The 23093-nt window shown below is 38.1% G+C and overlaps 1 long non-coding RNA gene across 1 annotated transcript in view; it reads right to left on the bottom strand.

Annotated features, from left to right (window-relative positions):
• The window catches only part of LOC138987849 (uncharacterized), an 80492-nt gene that overhangs the window by 18737 nt on the left and 38662 nt on the right, over positions 1 to 23093 (bottom strand). Inside the window, exon 2 of the long non-coding RNA XR_011464132.1 lies at positions 2499 to 2613. This is a non-coding gene — a long non-coding RNA (uncharacterized lncRNA). The remainder of the gene's footprint in view (positions 1 to 2498; positions 2614 to 23093) is intronic.

Below are 23093 nucleotides of genomic sequence, written 5' to 3'. Positions count from 1 at the left end.
CTTTTCTTAGGCAGTAAAATGTCTTGAATGTATAGTCTACCCAAGTTGGTTCCAATTCATCCCCCATTTTCCCTTATTTAGCACATGTAAATTTGGCTTCTGTCCCCCAAATTCCACCCACTGTTTTTCAAGTCATCATGTATTCTTTTACTTAAGTCAAAATCCAGAGTTTTCCCTATTCCTTCCTTCTCCTCATTCTCCTTATCCCATTTTTCAGGAAGTGCCATTGACTTTACATACAAAACCATGTCAAATCTGGATAATACACTCTCTCACCAGAATTATCATCCTAAGTCCTAATATTACTGCATGTCTTTCTTACTGTAATGAAAAGATTCTCAGCTGATGTCTTTTCTTCTACTCATTTCCTCTACATTCTTTTCTGACAGACAACTCATAGTAATTTGTATTACATAAAATTTGTATTATTTAATTCCTTATATAAAATCCTCTTGCTATGGCCTACAAAGTTCTATAAAAACTGGCCTAGCATTTTCTTCTCTGTTGCATCTTTTATCATGAACTCACTCTCCCCTTCTCATCTATATTAGTCCTCATTCCATCATTATCTTCTATAGATCTCCTATTTATTTCCTTCACAGCATCTATTTCATTTTCTGCTCTTCATCTCCTTCCCTCCACTCTGCTCACCCGAATTGTATTTTAGAGTCCCTTGCACATAACATGTATATAGCGATTTTTGCTGAATGACTGAATGATAAATCTGGCAGCATAATAATACAACTACAAATACTATACAAGAGCTTTGAAGACATAAAGGAGGAGATCAGAACTGTTAAGCATCCACTCCATGTTAGGAAAAATATTAGACATTGTCCATATACCATTTTATTTAATTTTATCCTTACACCTATCTTCTGAGTTACGGACTATTATCCCATTTTCAGATGAAACCGAGGCTCAGATGAGAGTGTTTTCTTGTTCAATATCATATAATAAGTGGCCAAACCCAGAACTAACTACAAAGTCTGTGCTCTTTAACTACGTCAAAGACTATGTAGGTCTTCAGTTGTACTTTGCAAATTAGTTATTATTTCCTGCATATCATACAAACACTTATAATATATTTACTATACAAAATATTTATGCATATTATACATTCCCCAAAATTATAAACACCTTCTCAGTAAGATGACACTTACTCATCTTTTAAATTTTGTTGTTCCTAGCACATTGCGTGGCAAACAGAACATATTCATAACATTGTATGATCTTAAGTGAATTGAAGGCTGAATTTTCCCACTAACCTTTAGTACAAAGTGTTTACCCTATTTTTTAGTCTGGTATTTGCCTGAGGATAATGTTCTTGTTAAGAAACTGACCAAGTACAAAGGGTTGATGTATTTTACTGTTGTATTTATTGCATTTCTCAGCACTGGAGATTATCTAAGAGAAGTAATTTGAAAAATTCACTTCAAAAGGAACTCCACACTTGGATATGCTTCACAGAATAAAAAGTAATATAAGAATTTGATCTCTAATGACATGAAGAAAACCAAGAAGTTACTGGCTGTATAGTAGGTAGCGTCTAGTAAGAAACAAAGTACCTATTCTGGAACTGGTTGTTAAAAAACAGAAAAGTATTTTTTTTTGAATGTTAGAAATCTGTTGTTGATGTCTGCCTTCTACTACCATAACACCAAAGTGTTAACTGTACCTGGTGATTTAGAGTGTGTGTGTGTGCTCAGCTGTGTTTGACTCTCTTCGATCCCATGGATGTTAGCCTACCAGGCTCCTCTTTCCATGGAATTTTCCAGGCTAGATTGAACCTGCATCTCCTGTGAATGCCCCATAGGTTCCTCGTTGGAACCCTGATGACATAATCATATTGTGAGAGTAATACAAGGAGAGTGTGCATGATGGATGAGCCAGGAAGAATTTAGAGCATAGAAGTTCATTTTTGAGACTTTCATTTATAGTTATATAATTTTAAAGTTATTGAAAAGGCTTTTTGCAAGAGTTTAAACTTGAAATCTAGCATGGCATCAGGAGAATTGGAATGTACTATATGAAAGTTAACCCTCTGAATTTCAAATTTCCTAACCAATTACAACTATGACTCACAGGAATACTGTTGGGTTACAGTATCTATTTGAAGAAATCATTTTTGGGGCTTCCCAGGTGGTGGTAGTGGTAAAGAACCAGCCTGCCAATGCAAGGAGACTTGCAAGAGACTTGGGTTTGATCCCTGGGCTGTAAAGATCCCCTGGAATAGGAAATGGCAACCCACTCCAGTATTCTTGCCTGGGAAATCCCATGGACAGAGGGGCCTGGAGCATCAAATACAACTGAGCACAGCACACACATACACTTCAAGAATATGAAATGTATAAAAATACAATAAAATTAAGGAAGTCAGACTGAATGATTTATACCTTTGAAAAACTGGAACTAAATGAATTATCTGGCTAAGCATTATGAATTCATTCTTCATTCAAACATTTTTAACAGATATTTTTCCTGGATGAACATCTTACCTCTACTCAGTCATTTCCTTCTCCAGGGGCTCTTCCTGACTCAGGGATTGAACCCAGGTCTCCTGCATTTCAGGCAGACTCTTTACTGTCTGAGCCATCAGTGAAGCCACTTAACCTCAAAAAAACAAACAAACAAACCAATTACTTACCATCATTTTCAGTATTATAACAATAGGGATAACAGCAAGTAAAAGCTCTTTAGCTTTATGTAATTTATAATTTTTACCATGTCACTAAACTGTTTAGTTCAGGTGACTTTTACTGGTAGCAAGACTTTCTCAATGACGGAAGCAGATGTTGATTCACTTTCTGATACAAGCTCCTTCATCTGGTTATGATAACTCCAAAATGTTTCCCTGTCATTTTTGTTCCACAGAACAGATAGGTTCCATATGTTCTGCTCCATAGAACATATTCCTACACCCAATTTGAACTCTAAACCACATTTGTTGATAATGCAATCTTTCATAATAGTAGACAGTTCAAAGATTGTTCTTTATCTCCATAGAGCTGAAAAAATTCTTCCTTCATAATGTCATCATATTCAAATTGCTCATATACTAAAAAAAGAGTATGCTCATGTAAGACAATATAAATAAGTGTAAGTGTTCGTCCATCAGTCATGTCTGACTCTTTCAACCCCATGAACTGGAGCTCACCAGGCTCTTCTGCCTGTGGAATTCTCCAGGCAAGAAAGGCAAGAATACTGGAGTGGGTTGCCATTCCCTTCTCCAGAGGATCTTCCCAACCAAGGGATCGAAACCTGGTATTCTGCATTGCAGGCAGATTCTTTACCATCTGAGCCAGCAGGGAAGCTCAGACAATATATTTGCATTCATTAAGCTGTAATAAAAATAAAAAAAACTTTGCTCGTATTATTTGTTATATGACTTGGTATTCCACCTCATAAGCTAATTCCTGAATATCCATAGACATTGTATCATAGGAAAGTGATACTTCAGCTATCTTCTATGCTATAGATTTGCCGGACAGTTCAGAGAAAATCTATTTAATGCAGGCCTTCACTAATGTCTCGACAGTTGTCTGTGATTTTTTTTTACTATTTTGTAATCTAAAGTTCTTTACAAGATGCTCCACACACACTATGATATAGTGATGTCTGTTTCTTTTGGCTTTTCAAATCAATAGCTTTCCTTTGAAATAGTTTTTTTTTTTTTTTTAATTTTGAATTTACTTCTTCATGTCTTTTTAAAATGTAAATACTGCTTATCTCACAATAGTTCCATTGTTTCAATGGCTAGTGTATCTCTGCAAGTAACACACCAGTGTTTCATGTTTTGGTGTCAATTAAGGCTACAAAATTGAACTCAGCACATGACTCATACTTCCAAGTAAAATTAATATGAACTCTTTTGGTCTTCATGTATTTGAAATCACTTTCATATTCAGCATCTGGTTTATCATTAATAATACATTAAAAAATTTAGAACTCTTCAATGAGGCTTGTTTGGCATTTGCAAATTGGGGTTGAAATATTATAAATTATACTTTCTTAATGTAGTAAATAATGTGCATGTTTGCTCAGTTGTGTCCAACTCTTTGTAACCCCATGGATGGTAGCCCACCAGGATCCTCTGTTCATGAGATTTTCCAGGCAAGAATACTGGAGTGGGTTGCCATTTCCTCCTCCAGTGGATCTTCCTGACCCAGGGATTGAATAAGCATCTCCTGTGTCTCCTACATTGGCAGGCAGATTCTCTACCATTGAACCACATGGGAAGCCCACAGTAAATAATGCTAAATTATACATTAAAAAAGAGTTCAGGCTATAAAAGAAAGTGATTGCTAAAATAGCAAGTTACAAGAATAAATAAATGTTTTTTTCTAAATAATTTTACATATCAAAGCTACAATTATAAAACTAACCTTGATGGTGTTAGTGTTGTAATGTGATATCACAGTGAATATCCAATTTGTCTTATTCCACCTGGGATGAACCCCATGAGTTCAAAATTACGCAGCCTGGTCTTTGTCCTATGGCGTGAAACCAGCCCACCAGTCAGGTGCTTGAATGTCAACACAATGACATTCTATGAATTTCTATGAAATTTTCCAAGCACTCTAAATTTCTCTATTATCACAGACTGATAAAAAATAGTTTCCAAATCTGTTCTACAACTCTAGTTAGGGCCTATCTTTAGGCTGTGTGATTGAGGGAAAACTATTGAGGATATAGAAACAGATAGGACTGTTTTATTTCAGGTTTCTCTTAAGTTTCCTTATATGTTTCATAAATTTACCTCCCTAGGGTAAAGTAGAGGTGGTGTTATTGTCTCAATGCAGTTTTATTTTCCTAATAGTTCCATATATGTCTTCTACATAACTAATCTTTTATTTTGGTGCTGATTTGTGTTTTATCATTTTTTTGTTTTATTCGCTGTGTAATTTGAGAAGCTGTATCAGGGCTACTAGGGCTTCCCTTGTGGCTCAGCTGGTAAAGAATCCGCCTGCAATGCAGGAGACCCGGGTTCAATCGCTGGGTTGGGAAGATCCCCTGGAGAAGGGAATAGCTATCCATTTCAGTATTCTGGTCTGGAGAATTCCATGGACTGTATAGTCGATGGAGTCGCAAAGAGTCAGACACGACTGAGAGACTTTCACTTTCAATATCAGGTGCTACTAGCAAAATGTCCTGTTAAACAAAAAGTATTTAGCATATTCTTTTTACTGTCCTCAGGGGTTAAAAAAAAATCGTGAAACTTTGAGAAAGGATTTGATCTTTGGAAGGAGCCAAAATCACTTTAGAGGTGTCCCTGGCGGCTCAGCAATGTAGAATTTGCTTGCAATGCAGAAGATGCAGGAGACGCAGTTTCAATCCCTAGGTCAGGAAGATCCCCTGGTGGAGGAAATGGCAACCCACTCCAGTATTCTTGCCTGGAGAATTCCATGGACAGAGGAGCCTGGCAGGCTACAGCGGTCTACAGTCCATGGGGTTGCAAAGAGTCAGTCACAAAAGAGCAACTAACACTTTCACTTTGATTTTATAAATCCCACTATTTCTAAAAGGAGTTATTGTTACATTACTATTGATAGCAATATAGTGTTTTGCACAATTGCTATGTTTAATATTAATTCTGGCTTGCTCATCTCTTCTTAAATTTTCTTTAGAGTACCTATGTCTCAGATGGCAAAGCATCTGCTTACAATGCGGGAGACCTGGGTTCGACCCTGGGTCAGGAGCATCCCCTGGAGAAGGAAATGGCAACCCACTCCAGTACTCTTGCCTGGAAAATCCCATGGACAGAGGATCCTGGAAGGCAACAGTCCATGGGGTCGCAAAGTGTCGGACACAACTGAGTGACTTAACTTTCACTTTCTTTCACTTTAGCGAACCTTCCTATATTTTGGAAAATGATGTCTTAGTTATGGGTTTCTGGGTCAAACATCCAGGCCACCATGGAAATGAATAACTCAGAAGATTAATGTACTTTTCCACTCAAGAGTTCTTTTACAAAAATGAAAACAAATATTTTATTAATAGTTAAGCTTAGCATTAACTATTTTTGCACTCCCCCTCCATACACAAATATAAAGTACAATTCAGTGCTGTTCTTTCTAACATTTCATTGCTATTTCAACTTACGAATCACCATGGTGTTTAACTCTAGCCAAACTTATAATGTTAATTTTAATCTATCTGAATTTCTTCCTAATACTGTTCTGTAGCACACAGATGGGCCTGGATTCCTGGTGAATGGAGAAGTGTAACATGATAACCTGATAGAAGGAGCCCTGTATCTTCTTTAGGACATCTGGGTTTCTAGGCCCTGTGCTTTCTCTGTGTGTGCTGTGCTCAGTCACGTCTGACTCTCGGCAACCCCGTGGACTATAGCCCACCAGGCTCCTCTGTTCTTGGGATTTTCCCAGGCAAGAATACTGGAGTGAGTTGTCATTTCCTTCTCTAGGGATCTTCCTGACCCAGGGATCGAATCCCGTCTCTTGCATTGGCAGGCAGATCCTCTACCACTAGCACCGCTTTTCTAACTCGCTTAACAACTTGATTATATCTGATTAATCTCCCTATACCCTTGGTTTCTTCAAATGAAATGTCCTCTCAAATTCTGATGTTCTGTGAATCAAGCAAGAGGACCTTCGAGGTCCTCTCCATTTCTAGTATTCAAAAATCCTGCTTTTGTTTTCATTTTCTGTGGAAAACTTCTCCCTCTGAAGAATAAATTCCCTTTTTCCTATCCATGTGCAAAAATCAGGCAGTTTAGCATAGAGTATCTTCATATGTATCTTTTTAAATAATGTGCTTTTATTCTTCATCTCATTACCTTTTCACATTTGCTTTTTGCATAAAATTTTCTTTAAGTGCCTATTCTTCCATTAGGCATTTGGTTTATACCAGTGACTGTCAATTGTAATCATACCTTAAAAATATATGGAGAATTTTCTGAAAAACTGGTGCCTTGGCCTTATTCAATGACCATTATTTGACTAGAGGTCAGAGCTGGACATGAGAATATTTAAGGCTGTATACTGCTGCTGCTAAGTCCCTTCAGTCGTGTAAGCGACTCTGTGCGACCCAGTAGACAGCAGCCCACCAGGCTCCCCCGTCCTGGGATTCTCCAGGCAAGAACACTGGAGTGGGTTGCCATTTCCTTCTCCAATGCATGAAAGTGAAAAGTGAAAGTGAAGTCACTCAGTCGTGTCCGACTCTTAGCAACCCCATGGACTGCAGCCTACCAGGCTCCTCGGTCCATGGGATTTTCCAGACAAGAGTACTGGAATGGGGTGCCACCACCTTCTCCGTTAAGGCTCTATAGGTGATTCTAATTCTAACCAAGACTGAAAACTGCACACTAAACATGTTGTTCTCCTTAGAAATCCATAGGCTTACTTATCACGTGCTTGCTAGATATATATTATTTTTCTAAAGGTCTTAGTTAAAAGTACAGAGTTTAAGCCATAGGTTCAAAAAACATGTTTAAAGAGAAATCAGACATTTGAAACATTTGAGCCATGGTATAGTCCCACAGAAGATATTAAGAAGAGATGGCAAGAATACACAGAAGAACTGTACAAAAAAGATCTTCAGGACCCAGATAATCACGATGGGAATACCAGACCACCTGATCTGCCTCTTGAGAAATTTGTATGCAGGTCAGGAAGCAACAGTTAGAACTGGACATGGAACAACAGACTGGTTCCAAATAGGAAAAGGAGTTCGTCAAAGCTGTATATTGTCACCCTGTTTATTTAACTTATATGCAGAGTACATCATGAGAAACGCTGGACTGCAAGAAACACAAGCTGGAATCAAGATTGCCAGGAGAAATATCAATAACCTCAGATATGCAGATGACACCACCCTTACGGCAGAAAGTGAAGAGGAACTCAAAAGCCTCTTGATGAAAGTGAAAGTGGAGAGTGAAAAAGTTGGCTTAAAGTTCAACATTCAGAAAACGAAGATCATGGCATCCGGTCCCACCACTTCATGGGAAATAGATGGGGAAACAGTGGAAACAGTGTCAGACTTTATTCTGGGGGGGCTCCAAAATCACTGCAGACGGTGACTGCAGCCATGAAATTAAAAGACGCTTACTCCTTGGAAGGAGAGTTATGACCAACCTAGATAGCATATTCAAAAGCAGAGACATTACTTTGCCAACAAAGGTTCGTCTAGTCAAGGCTATGGTTTTTCCTGTGGTCATGTATGGATTTGAGAGTTGGACTGTGAAGAAGGCTGAGCGCCGAAGAATTGATGCTTTTAAACTGTGGTGTTGGAGAAGACTCTTGAGAGTCCCTTGGACTGCAAGGAGATCCAACCAGTCCATTCTGAAGGAGATCAGCCCTGGGATTTCTTTGGAAGGAATGATGCTAAAGCTGAAACTCCAGTACTTTGGCCACCTCATGCAAAGAGTTGACTCATTGGAAAAGACTCTGATGCTGGGAGGGATTGGGGGCAGGAGGAGAAGGGGACGACAGAGGATGAGATGGCTGGATGGCATCACTGACTTGATGGACGTGAGTCTGAGTGAACTCTGGGAGTTGGTGATGGACAGGGAGGCCTGGCGTGCTGCAATTCATGGGGTCACAAAGAGTTGGACACGACTGAGCGACTGATCTGATCTGATCTGATCTGATAGTCCCACAAAAAGCCACCATGATAAATATGTGAGTATTAAAGAAAGGAATTATCAAAATTGTCTTTGGATAAGTAGAAGTCATATGTTTACTGGGTATAGGATAGAATAACTCAAGGATTAGGAAAAACCAATCAGAAGTAAAAACCTAATGACAGAAAACAATCATGTTTATATCAGTGCTCTAAGGTCTTTTCAATTTTCTAAGCAGTTATTTCTTATAATGCTCAGGAAGCTCTTGATGATGGCAATCATTAAAATGCCATCTCTTTTTCTGACGTATCTTAACATAAACATGTGCATATTATCAAATAAAAAGCAAGACTTTCTTTGATGGCATTCAGAGAAAGTACAATGCATCAATCTTTGACGTAATCTAAACCAAGGTATCACTTTTGAAGTGGCTATGGAAAACATGATAATTCTTAACAGCCTAAGTGGTTAAGAATCTGGTGGACAGAGAGTGAGATACTCAGGTCCTAAACTAAGCATGTCTCTTAGGATTAGAATCCTTAGTTGACCTGTTTCTTACTTTTTTTTTTTTTCTTGTGAAATTAATGGTTTATTTTAGTCAGGAGATATGAAAGCATACACACACATTCTACGCTGGAAACAAAATCAAGCACAACAGCCGAATGACATAAAATTGCATGGTAGGAGTATGGAGCATACTACCTACCTATGATTTTGCATACTGTTTATTTAAGGAGTTTCCCTAGTGCTCAGCAGTGAAGAATCTGCCAGCAATGCGGGAGACACAAGAGACATGTGTTCAATCCCTGGGCCAGGAAGATCCACTGGAGGAGGAAATGGCAACCACTCCAGTATTCTTGCCGGGAAAATCCCGTGGACAGAGGAGCCTGGCAGGGGTCCATGGAATACCATACAGTCCATGGGGTTGCAAAGAGCTGGACATGAATGAGCACTTACTTAAGGAGCATATGAATGAAATGCCTCTGCTAAGTAACTTACTACCTCTGATGCTCAGGTCAGAGTCAAGGCCACATCCTTATGAATACTCATACACTTCTCTCCTTGAATATTGAGTCTTTCTGGTTACTTCTAGTTAAAAGATTTCTTTTTTTCTAGCTAAATCTTCATGGAATAAGAATGCAACAAAGCATTTTCTTTTAGAATGTTTCTGCTTTCCTCTTGGAAAAGAAGAAGCTTGGGGTTCTGTTTCTTACTTTTAATTAACTTAAAGAGAAACTCAAGAATATAACTTTTCAATGCTTTGGCATCTTGTGAATTGCCTTTAAAACAAGATACTTTTTTTTTCCTTTTTAAAATAAGTTAAAAAATTCTTACCTATATACATATATATATATATATATATATATATATATATACACACACACACACACATACATTTTCCTTTCAGCTAAAGATCTAAAGGGCCACTAACTATTCAGCCAGATGGCCTCTTCATGTTGGAAAATCTAGATATTCTTTGGAAAGTTTGGTTGGAGTGTCATTTGTCCTTCGAGGGAGCACCATTGTGGAAAACACGGCAGTGCTAAGTGAGCGTGACTATAAATTCAGATCAATATGTGACGGTGATAGAAAATGCAGAGCATACCTAATCCAGCTAACTATGCCCCTGACAAATGCAGTGTGAGCACTGTGTCATTGGTGCCTTTCCTTTCTTTATTTGCATTATCCATCAGGACAGCCCATGAGGGAATGCCTGGGAACCGTGGAGCTCTCTGTAATAAGCCCCAGCACTAATGAGGCATAACAAATTTAGCAAGTATCATGTATAATCTTGATCTTTCATTGACACTATTACCCATATAGATTACGCGTTGCCATTTGTTATCCGCCTAATGCAGATGAAACGGGAGGGTGGAGCTGAGTTACTCCTTCCGTAGTTAAAACAATTTTTAACGAATTGTCATCCTGCGAGACAAAAACTCAATAGTTCTGGCCTCTGTTTTTGCTGCTGCTGCCTCTCAGCAGGGCTGGCTGGCTGTTTTTGCAGAAGGTCAGCCAGATTTTGTCTTTCTCACAGTTTCGGTTTCCTCCTGGGAGTGAGGGTCTAATATATTTCTGTAACACACCGACTGAACCCAAGATAAACAAGTGCCCAGAGAAACATGGCCTTAGTATATGCCTCTCTTTAGCTCAACAATGTAGAAATCAGATGTCTGCAGTGATCCTTGTCTGTAGGAATTGTTGAGCCAGAGCCAAAAGGAGGAAGTTGTGATGAGGCCATGTGTCAAAGATGAGACTTTGGAGTTAAAACTAATAATAATAATTTATAAAGAATCTCTGAATATTATGATTTCACAGAACTTTAAAAAAAAAACCTTGATTCATTGTCCCTCAAATGACCCCCTGGGATGAACCAAAAGTTAGCTCCATTTTACAGATGAATGCGTTTTCTAAACAGAGAAGTCTTTGTAGGAAAAGAAGGGAAATTTTGTACACTGTGATGTTTAGCTCTGAAACTTTATGTGAAAGGGGAAATAATCATAAGTATCTCTTCCAATGAATTACGCTTGAAAACATTTTAAGGCAGTAGTCCCCAGCCTTTTTGGCACGAGGGACTGGTTTCGTGGAAGACAATTTTTCCACAGATGGTGGTGGGGGGTTGCTTTTTGGATGAATCAAGTGCATTACATTTATTGTATAATTTATTTCCATTATTTCTATTATTATTACATCAGCTCCACCTCATATCATGGGCATTAGATCCCAGAGGTTGAGGACTCCTACTTTAAGGGGTCATGAAAAGGTACAAGTTCCCTTCTTTTTCTTTCTTTTTAAAATTCTTATTAAAGTCTCTGGAATGAATTTTACATTTCTCTCCACTAAGTTCTCAGCAAAAAGAAATCTGCACTGGCTAATGTGTTTTATCTGTATTCACACTCAGGACACAATTATAGCCTATATCTTCAGTCCTTCCAAATTCTAAACTTTTAAAATCAAAAAAGGAAAATAGATATTTTAGTTCATCACAAATGAGTCTTACCTGATAATATTAAATTAAGGAAACTAAAAGGGGTTAAACTAGGAAAGATACCAAAGGGAAGAAATGGAGAGTAGCAGTCACATTACAATTATATAGTCACATTATAATTAAATACTTATGAAGTTTCCCTTAATGGGCAGTGGCCATATGCCCAGAAGCCTTGTTACCTTCCACCTATCAAGTACTGAACTGGTCCAATGAAATTTATTATTCAAGAGTCCCAGGTGTTTAGGGTTGGGTAGGAGGAAGAAAAGACAGGGCAGAAGTTTGTAGACATACTGTCACCTACTTCCCAGTTTTACCTGGTACCAGTTGATGCTTTTGAACCATGGTGCTGGATAAGACTCTTTAGAGTCCCTTGGACAGCAAGGAGATCAAACCAGCCAATCCTAAAGGAAATCAACCCTCAATATTCACTCGAAGGACTGGTGCTGAAGCTCCAATACTTTGGCCGCCTGATGTGAAGAGCCATTTCACTGGAAAAGACTCTGATGCAGAAAGATTTAGGGCAGGAGGAGGAGAAAGGGGCAACAGAGGATAAGATGGTTGGACGGCATCACTGACTCAATGAACATGAGTTTGAGCAAACTCAGGGAGACAGTGAAAGACAGGGAAGCCTGGCGTGCTGCAGTTCATGGGGTCTCAGGGAGTCGAATACAACTTGGTGACTCAACAACAAAAAGTTCTAGGTTCACAGGATAAAATTTTCACTTTCATTGTGTTTCTGGGTATGCATAATGTCTGTATATTTCTTTCCTTCTTAGTACACTCGATGCTACTTTATCACTTATGTCTTACTTATAGCCTCTATATTTATTTACACTTATAAAAATTTGTGTGCAGTGGCACTTGGAATTGCAAGCCTGATGTTATTCTGGCCTAATGGTAGAGAGAAATAGCAAAGTATGTTGAAAAATAGTATTCATTAATGGTCTTTATTTTGAGATTAAGTTAATTTTAACTTGCTATGATACTGTAATGCAAATTTTCAATGATTTTAATGATCTTTAAGATAAGGCAATTTGTCAAGGACAGCTTCATATAGTATATAAAGTCAACTGGAGTGTGATGCTGAAAGGTGCTCTCAAGTTTCAGCGTTAGATGTTTAGGATAGTTTGAGTGTAAGCTTAAACTTGTTCTTAAATGGTATCAAGTTTAGTTTTAGTACAAAACATAAATAAAGGAAGAAAACTTCAATACTGTCTTTAGTGTTTTGAAATAAGTTGGCTGGCTGGAATTACTTCTTTATTAAGCTGTGTTTAATATACAATATTATATTAGTTTCAGGTGTACAATGTTATGATTTGATATTTTTATACATTATGAAATAATCGCCACAATAACTCCATACAGTCTGTCACTGTACAAAGTTATTTTAGTATTACTGACTTATATTCCTTATGTGTACATTACAGCTCCATGACTTATTTAATAGGTGGGATATTTGTGCCCCTTAATCTCCATTATGTATTTTATCCACTCCCCTGCCCTCCCTCCCCTTTGGCAGCCACCAGTTTGTTTTCTGTAACTGTGACTCTGTTTCTGTTTTATGTTGTTTGCTTGCTTTGTTTCTTAGATTTCACGTATGGGTGAAATGATATGGTATCTGTCTTTTAATATATTGAATAAAGGGTTGATATCCAAAATACATAAAGAAGCCAGATAACTCAAAATTTTTTAAAAATAAAATAGTCAGAGGACCTGAATAGACACTTTTCCAGAGAAGACACACAGATGGCCAACAGGCACATGAAAACGTGCTCAACATCACTAATTATCAGAGAAATGAAAACCAAGACTACAGTGATAAACTTGCACCTTTTATGACTGAGTAATATTCCATTGTATATATGTACCACATTTTCTTCATCCATTTTATATATATATATATATATATATGTATATTGTATTACTTAGTCATAATAAATAATGAAATTTTGCCATTTGAGACAACACAGATAGACCCTGAGGGCTTCCCTTGTAGCTCAGCTGGTAAAGAATCTGCCTGCAATGCAGGGGACCCTGGTTTGACTCCTGGGTCAGGAAGATCCCCTGGATAAGGGATAGGCTCCATAATCTTTGGTTTCCCTGGTAGCTCAGAAAGTAAAGAATTTGCCTGAAATGCAGGAGACCTGGGTTCGATCCCTGGGTTGGGAAGATTCCCTGGAGGAGGGCATGGCAACCCACTCCAGTATTCTTGCCTGTAGAATCCCATGTATAGAGGAACCTGGCAGGTTACAGTCCATGGGGTCGCAAACAGTCAGACACAACTGAAGAGACTAAGCATGGCACAGCACAGATGCACCTCGAACATATCATACTAAGAGTAATAAGTCAGAGAAAGACAAATAATGTACAAATGGAATTACTTTTGCGGAAACAAAGATTCAAGTGGTATGTAATTGCAGCTGCCTCCCAAGAAATAGCACCCACAGGTGCAAGACTCAGTATCCTTCACTCAATAAACTGGAAGTAAATGTTGATGCCTACTATATGCAAAGGTCTGGAAGCGGGTATAGTGAATTCAGAGAGTAAGATGAATTGTATTAGCGTCTAATGACAGAGGCTGGCATGGGTAGTTATTTTAAAAGTAAGTTTGAGAAAATAATGTGAGTGTTAGCTAAAAAAACAAAACAAAACAACTCACACTCTGTTTTTCTTTTTCCTGGACTGCAGTATTTTATGTGACCGTGGTAGTTTGTTAAGAAGCACTTCTGCACATGTGTATATTTCTAGGGACAAAGCAGACTAACTTAAAAGAGTAAACAAACATAAGCACAAATTTCGAAAGTCTCAAGCATTTAAGGCTAACCTTTGTTTAAGGTTTATCATCTAATTCCTATTTGCTTTTATGTGTCTATTAAGTGCTGTTCCATTGAATATTTTATCACTGAGACATGTTGGATAGAATAATTTGCCTGCTAGCTAAGAATAGACAAATTGGAAGATCTAATTGTTTGCTTTTGTATTAACAAAACATTTTTGCCTTTTGACTGAGAAATATGCTTACTCCACTAATTTGATCATGATATAAGCTTTTAGTTTCAATATTTTTATATTTATGTATACTTATTTAGGATTTAAGAAAGGAAATTAACCAAAACTCAGCTAAAGTTGTTTCGATAAGCAAAAATTCTTTTAGAATTTAATACATCAAATGTTTATCAAAATTCTATTGTCTTAATTAGAATCAATAACTTTCCACATTTTTATGAATGAATGTAACTTTTTATGGAACAAAAAGCCATAGGAATTGAAATATAGCAGCCTGCTCTAATTGGAGTTACTAATTCTTTCTAAATGGAAGTATTATTTTTTTAAAAAATGGTCTACCTTCTGAAAAAAAAATAATCTCTTAAAGATGTATGGCTAATGTATTCTTATTTGGAACAAATTAAACAGAAGTAACACTAAAAATTATTTCAGTCAATCAAATCAGTTGCTCAGTCATTTCTGACTTTTTGCGATCCCATAGACTGCAGCACTCCAGGCCTTCCTGTCCATCACCAACTCCCGGAGTCTACTCAAACTCATCTCCATTGAGTTGGTGATGCCATCCAATCATCTCATCCTCTGTCATCCCCTTCTCCTCTCTCCTTCAGTCTTTTCCAGTGTCAGGGTCTTTTCAAATGAGTCAGTTCTTCACATCAGGTGGCCCGAGTATTGGAGTTTCAGCATCAGTCCTTCCAATGAATATTCAGAACTGGTTTCCTTTAGAATGGACTAGTTAGATTTCCTTGCTGTTCAAGAGACTCTCAAGAGTCTTCTCCAACACCATGGTTCAAAAGCATCAATTCTTCGGCACTCAGCTTTCTTTATAGTCCAACTCTAACATCTATACATGACTACTGGAAAAACCATAGATTTGACTGGATGGATCCTTGTTGGCAAAGTAATGACTCTGCTTTTCAATAAGCTGTCTAGGTTGGTCATAACTTTTCTTCCAAGGAGTAAGCATTTATAATTTCATGGCTGCAGTCACCATCTGCAGTGATTCTGGAGCCCCCAAAATAAAATCTCTCACTGTTTCCATTGTTTCCCCATCTATTTGCCAGAAAGTGATAGGACCAGATCTTAGTGTTTTGAATGTTGAGTTTTAAGCCAACTTTTTCACTCTCCTTTTTCACTTTCATTAAGAGACTCTTTAGTTCTTCTTCACTTTCTGCCATAAGGGTGGTGTCATCTGCATATCTGAGGTTATTCATATTTCTCCCGGAAGTTTTGATTCCAGCTTGTGCTTCATCAAGTCCAGCATTTTGCATGATGTACTCTGCATATAAGTTAAATAAGCAGGGTGATAATATACAGCCTTGATGTACTCCTTTCCTTATTTGGAACCAGTCTGTTGTTCCATGTCCAGTTCTAACTGTTGCTTCCTGACCTGCATACAGATTTCTCAGGAGGCAGGTCAGGTGGTCTGGTATTCCCATCTCTTGAAGAATTTTCCAGTTTGTGGTGATCCACACAGTCAAAGGCTTTGGCATAGTCAATAAAGCAGAAATAGATGTTTTTCTGGAACTCTCTTGCTTTTTCCATGATCCAGCGGATGTTGGCAATTTGATCTCTGGTTCCTCTGCCTTTTCTAAAACCAGCTTGAACATCTGGAAGTTCACGGTTCACGTGTTGCTGAAGCCTGGCTTGGAGAATTTTGAGCATTACTTTACTAGCGTGTGAGATGAGTGCAATTGTGTGGTAATTTGAGCATTCTTTGGCATTGCCTTTCTTTGGGATTGGAATGAAAACTGACCTTTTCCATTCCTGTGGCCATTGCTGAGTTTTCCAAATTTGCTGGCATATTGAGTGCAGCACTTTCACTGCATCATCTTCTAGGATTTGAAATAGCCTAACTGGAATTCCATTACCTCCACTAGCTTTGTTCGTAGTGATGCTTCCTAAGGCCCACTGACTTCTCATTCCAGGATGTCTGCCTCTAGGTGAGTGATCACACCATCATGATTATCTGGGTCATGAATATCTTTTTTGTATAGTTCTAATGTGTAACAGGCAATTCTCAGGTTTTAAAGATGGAAAAGCATCTCACTTGACATCAGAAATATTGGAATCGAGGAGATTCTCTAAGTAATTCTGTGATTTGAAATGGCCCTATAGCTGGCCTAATAGTCTGTTAGATTCAGTATTGGTTAGAAATTACTTCAGACAATTCTAAATGCATTGCAAAAATCTGTCTCCCTTGTAGTCATTCTTTACAGTTAGTTTTGTGCCTTCAGAAAGCAGTTTAAACTTTTCAGGATTTTCTCATGAAATTCTGATTCAAAACCCACACAGATCCCTATAGGAAAATGTAAAGTGATCCATAATACCTCAGTAGAACAAGCAAGTTAAGAAATGATCTTAAAAATATATCAATTAAATAAATGTACTTGAAAATGCAGAGCGTAAAGAACACAGTTATAAGACTCTTAAGTAATATGCTTTACCTGTCTGTTCCTGTTTCCTCATCTACAAAATGGAAATAACAGTGGTACTTACCTCATTAAGTTATTGTTCACAATAGAGTTTATGCATGTAAAGTCTACAACAATTGTCTTTATCTACAAATTGGACATATCTCCAATGCAGATATGATGAAAAGTGTGTATATTTCTAATTGATCTTAACTGCTTATTCATAGTAGGGTCCATAATGTCTTTCCAGGATAATTTAGAAAAACTAAGATAACTCTCTGGAGCTGCCAAATTCCCACCATAGTGGTCCCATTAACTGAGTGTGAGGGATTTATGCCTTCAGTACTCTATTTCTCATTGTCTGAGAAGAGCAATGACTTCTGATTACTCTGCTCTTGCCTGAACCCTGTGTGAGATGGGAAACATTTGTTGTTGTTTAGTCACTAAGTCATGTCTAACTCTTTTGTGACCCTATAGACTATAGGGTCTATAGTCTTTGCAACTTATGGACTGTAGCCTGCCAGCCTCTGTCCATGAGATTTCCCCTGCAAGAATACTGGAATGGGTTGCCATTTTCTACTCCAAGGAATCTTCCTGACCCAGGGATCGAACCCGTGTCTCCTGCATTGGCAGGTGTGTTCTTTACCACTGAGCCACCTGGGAAGCATTAACAGGTTGAAAAATTGGCTCTTTAGAACAACACCCCCCATCCTTCAATTTTCTGCTGTTTCCAACATAAATATCTGTGTGCATATATATATATGTAGCGGGGGAGGGGGGTGGGGGGAACGGCTTCCCTGGTGGCTCAGCTATACAGAATCCACCTTCAGTGCCATAACAGCAGGAGATGCGGGTTCGATTTCTGGGTCGGGAGGATCCTCTGGAGGAGGGCGTGGCAATGCTCTCCAGTATTCTTGCCTGGAGAATTCCATGGACAGAGGGCCTGGCGGGCTACAGTCCATAAGTTGCAAAGAGTCGAACACGATTGAAGCTACTCAGCACGCATGCACCCATATGTGTGTGTGTGATTTGCTGTCAGTCATTACAGGACTTCTGAACCTCTCCATGTGAAGTTTGTGATGTCCTTGTCTTCAGCTCATGCACATTAACTAGGCACAAGAGACTCCAGATTGTAATTATGCAATGGTTTCTTCATGTTCCATTAACACCAAGCAGTACATGTTTATATTTAAACAATACATAATTAAAATAAACACCAAGCACCATTACAAGTCAAAAGAATACAAAAAGTCAAGTACATCTGGAGGTCGAGAGTTTCCATGGATCATTTTATCCCTTTACTGGGACCAATTCAATTTAGTATAAACACCTTTGAAAACGTAACTTCTTTATTGTATTTTAACCAGCAGCAAAGGTCAAAATTCCTGCCAGGGTGGGAGTGGGATGGAGAATGATATTAAAGCAAACAGGGACTTCCCTGGCTGTCCAGTGGTTATGACTCCTCACAATTACTGTAGAGGGTGCGGGTTCTTTCACTGGTCAGGGAACTAAGATCCCATAAGCCACACAGCATGGCCAAAAAAAAAAAGGAAAAAATAAAATAAAAATAAAATAGCATGGAAGCATATACACTACAGTATGTAAAATGGATAGCCAATGGAAATTTGCTACATGACTCAGGGTTCTCACACTGGGTTTCTGCAACAACCTAGAGGAGAGAGAAAGGGTGGGTGGTGGGAGGGAGGTTCAAGGGAGAGGGGACATATGTACAGTTCAGTTCAGTCGCTCAGTCGTGTCCGACTCTTTGTGACCCCATGAATTGCAGCACGCCAGGCCTCCCTGTCCATCACCAACTCCCAGAGTTCACTCAGACTCACGTCCATTGAGTCAGTGATGCCATCCAGCCATCTCATCCTCTGTCGTCCCCTTCTCCTCCTGCCCCCAATCCATCCCAGCATCAGGGTCTTTTCCAATGAGTCAACTCTTTGCATGAGGTGGCCAAAGTACTGGAGTTTCAGCTTTAGCATCATTCCTTCCAAAGAAATCCCAGGGCTGATCTCCTTCAGAATGGACTTGTTGGATCCCCTTGCACACCTATGGCTAATTCATGTTGATGTATGGCAGAAGTCAAACCAATATTGTAAAGCAATTATCCTTCAATTGAAAATAAATTTTAAAAATCTAAAAAAAATTTTTTTTAAGTTTCCACCATATTGTTTAAAAAATAAACAAAAGTACTTCTGGAAAATACCATGGACATATTTGATTTAAATCCTCATGATATGTGTGTGGTTGTTGAAAAGACTCCATTTTATAAAGTCATTGTTGTATCAGGTTTTGAATGGAAAGATATTATTCATGAAAATATATTCATAGCAAAGAAACAGCTGTGTGTCCTCAGTGTAAGAATCACTCTGAGGTCTCATATGCCTCAATGCAGCTCTGTCTGGGTCTGGCCAGTCTCTCATTCTCTCCCTGGCTGCAGCCACTCATGAGCAAACACTTCTGCAGGGCCATTAGACTCACCTGGGTGTTTTTGCTCCATAGTGACTCTGACTCAGCCAGACCTTCTAGATTCCTGGCCTTGGTTCATTTGACCTTGAGAACCTACTTGCTGAAATTCCTTTCTTGAGTAACTCTCTGGCTTCTAGACCCTCAACTTGCCCCAACTCTCCCCCCGTGGCAAAGTCCCTGACATCCAGTCAGGTTTCCAGGCCTTGACCTCTGTTTAATTAACAGCCTGTATGGCTCTGCCTTAAACTCCTTCTTGACTCCATCAGATTTCTCCAAAGATGTTTAAATCTAGTGTTCAAGTTGGAAAGTGTATAGTCACTCAGTTGTCTGACTCTGTGACACCATGGACTGTAGCCTGCCAGGCTCCTCTGTCCATGGTATTTCCCAGGCAATAATACTGGAGTGGGTTGTCATTCCCTTCTCCAGGGGATCTTCCTGATCCAGGGATCAAACCCTGGTGTCCTGCATTGCAGGTGGATTCTTTACCAGTGAGCCATCTGGAAAGCCCAAATTGGAAAGAACAGGTCAAAACACATTGATGCAAGTGATTGGTGTCAGTGGATGACCAGCTGGTCAGGGACCAGGCACCTTCCAGGATGTCTTTGCCTGAGGTTCCAGGGGGGCCAGAAAACATGTGTCACTTATCATGTGAAGTCACACATCTATGCTCATTTATATCTATTGTTGTTTAGTCACTAAGTCATGTCATGTCTGACTCTTGTGACCCCATGGACTATAGTCTGCTAGGCTCCTCTGTCCATGTGATTTCCCAGGCAAGAACACTGGACTGGATTGCCATTTCCTTCCATAGAGAATCTTCATGACCCAGGGATTGAACCCACATCTCCTGTATTGGCAGGCGGTTCTTTACCACTGAGCCACCAGGGAAACTCCATTTATATCTGTAGTTCTGCCTTTTTCTCATTCTTTGTTGCTTTTCTTTCTCTGTTTTGTTTTTTTTTTTTTTTTCTCATTTTGGTTAATTACTTGTTTATCTCTCCTATCAGTCTTTTCAAATAACCTGTTTTAGTTTTCACTTTGCTGTTTTTTTCTAAATGATTAATTTTGTTATTGATTAATTTTATTTTCCTATACCTCTTCATTATTTAGCAACAAAGAACACAGACTTTGCAGCCAGACTGCTCAGGTCATAACCCTGGCTCAACTGAATAATAGGTTGTAAACCTTGGATGAATTATTTGGTCCCTCATAATTCTGTTGCATCACCTAAAAAATTGGAACAATGACAAAATTACCTCACTCATTTTGTGTTTACACTCATCACTCCTTTAGAGTGAAGGTAATTACTAGGCCCACCATCTGAATCCGTTATTTGATGTTATCATAAAAGCATATATATTACTTTATCACAGATCTGTTTTATAGATATGTCAATAATCATAATTCAACATCATTGTTATTTATATGACTTTATAATGTATGCATGTATAACAGTTATTTCGAGAGAGGCTTCAGCAGTCTGTCTGAGAGTTCAATGATAAACCAAGGTTAGAAGTACTGCCTTCCAGAATGGCAGAGAAGGAGGTTGGGAGGAACGCAGACCCTTGAATTAGCCCATAGTGCCCCTCAGTCACACTCTCTTCTCTGCAGTGTTACATGAGACAAATGTTTACCCCTTTTGGGACCACTGTATTTTGGAGTATAGCATTAAAGCCTGTGTTGGAACTAACACTCTGAATCTAAAAGTTTACCAGCATGCAAATATCTTATTTTCCCTGAGAATGAATGCTGTTTGGACTGAATGTATTATTCTCAAGTTACATTCCTTCTTCCCCACCAGTGAGTTTGCAGACATTATTCTACCACCTTCTAACATGCAGTATTTCAGATGAGAAGTACAATGCCAGTCTAATACTTCTTCTCTTTTGCAAGATGTCTTTAGTTTGTCTAGAAGTTTGTTAATGATTTTCCTTTAGTGTCGGAATTCTAAAAATTTTACAGTTGAATGCAGTTTCTTAACAATCCCTTCTGAAAAACAAAGAGCTTTTCTGCAAATATATGTTTTATCTGCTTTAAATTTCTTTTATCATTTTTAATCATCATTCTGTTTCTTTCCTTTTTAGAGTTTAACCATTTTCATATTAGATTTCCTGAATCTATTTACCTTAGTTTTTTTCTCTAATGATTTTTAACTCTTTCTACATTTACTCTGTAGTTGAGACAGATTTTGCATCTTTTAAAGTCTCAAAACTGACCATTGTCTATTTCAATTTACAAACCTCCTAAGCTTAAATAATCATATTATCTTTTTCTTTGGGAACTCCTCTTTTTTTTTCTGTGCTTAATATATTGAAGTAAAAGATGAAAAACATGCATGATAGGTGACACATTTCAGCAGAAAGATACAAACTGTATAAAATCGACAAAAATGATAGAAACGAAAACATGGTATTAGAGATGAAATATTTCCTCTATAAGTAGGACAGAAGACTGGACACAAAGAGAAAAAAGCAGTGAACTGAAATTTAGATTAAATGATATTATGTAAATTGAAATAAAGTGAGGAAAAATTTTGAAAAGGAAAATAAACTGGGGCATCCAAGATCTGTGAAAAAGTATAAAGTAGTTTAATAGGCATCTAATTGGAGTACTGATATAGAAGAGTCAATGATGCATAAAAAACAGGTGAAGAGATAATGGCCCAAATTTCCCAAATTAATGAAAGACAATGAATCACAGATCCAAGAATCCTGGAGAACTGAAAGAAGGAAAAATGCAAGGGAAAATACACACATACATATTCCAATCAAAATGATGCACCCAACACGGGAGCCCCGTAATATGTAAGACAAATGTTAACAAGTATGAAAGGAGAAATTAACAATAACACAATAATAGTGGGAGACTTTAATACCCCACTCACACCTATGGATAGATCAACTAAACAGAAAATTAACAAGGAAACACAAACTTTAAACGATACAATAGACCAGTTAGACCTAATTGATATCTATAGGACATTTCATCCCAAAACAATGAATTTCACCTTTTTCTCAAGTGCACATGGAACCTTCTCCAGGATAGATCACATCCTGGGCCATAAATCTAGCCTTGGTAAATTCAAAAAAATAGAAATCATTCCAAGCATCTTTTCTGACCACAATGCAGTAAGATTAGATCTCAATTACAGGAGAAAAACTATTAAAAATTCCAACATATGGAGGCTGAACAACACGCTGCTGAATAACCAACAAATCACAGAAGAAATCAAAAAAGAAATCAAAATTTGCATAGAAACGAATGAAAATGAAAACACAACAACCCAAAACCTGTGGGACACGGTAAAAGCAGTCCTAAGGGGAAAGTTCATAGCAATACAGGCATACCTAAAGAAACAAGAAAAAAGTCAAATAAATAACCTAACTCTACACCTAAAGCAACTAGAAAAGGAAGAAATGAAGAACCCCAGGGTTAGTAGAAGGAAAGAAATCTTAAAAATTAGAGCAGAAATAAATGCAAAAGAAACAAAAGAGACCATAGCAAAAATCAACAAAGCCAAAAGCTGGTTCTTTGAAAGGATAAATACAATTGACAAACCATTAGCCAGACTCATCAAGAAACAAAGGGAGAAAAATCAAATCAATAAAATTAGAAATGAAAATGGAGAGAT

The sequence above is a fragment of the Bos mutus genome, chromosome 5 (assembly GCF_027580195.1).
Source record: "Bos mutus isolate GX-2022 chromosome 5, NWIPB_WYAK_1.1, whole genome shotgun sequence".
Classification (NCBI taxonomy): domain Eukaryota; kingdom Metazoa; phylum Chordata; class Mammalia; order Artiodactyla; family Bovidae; genus Bos; species Bos mutus.
The sequence above is the reverse complement of the archived record's forward strand: the minus strand, read 5'-3'. Positions and strand labels throughout refer to the sequence as shown.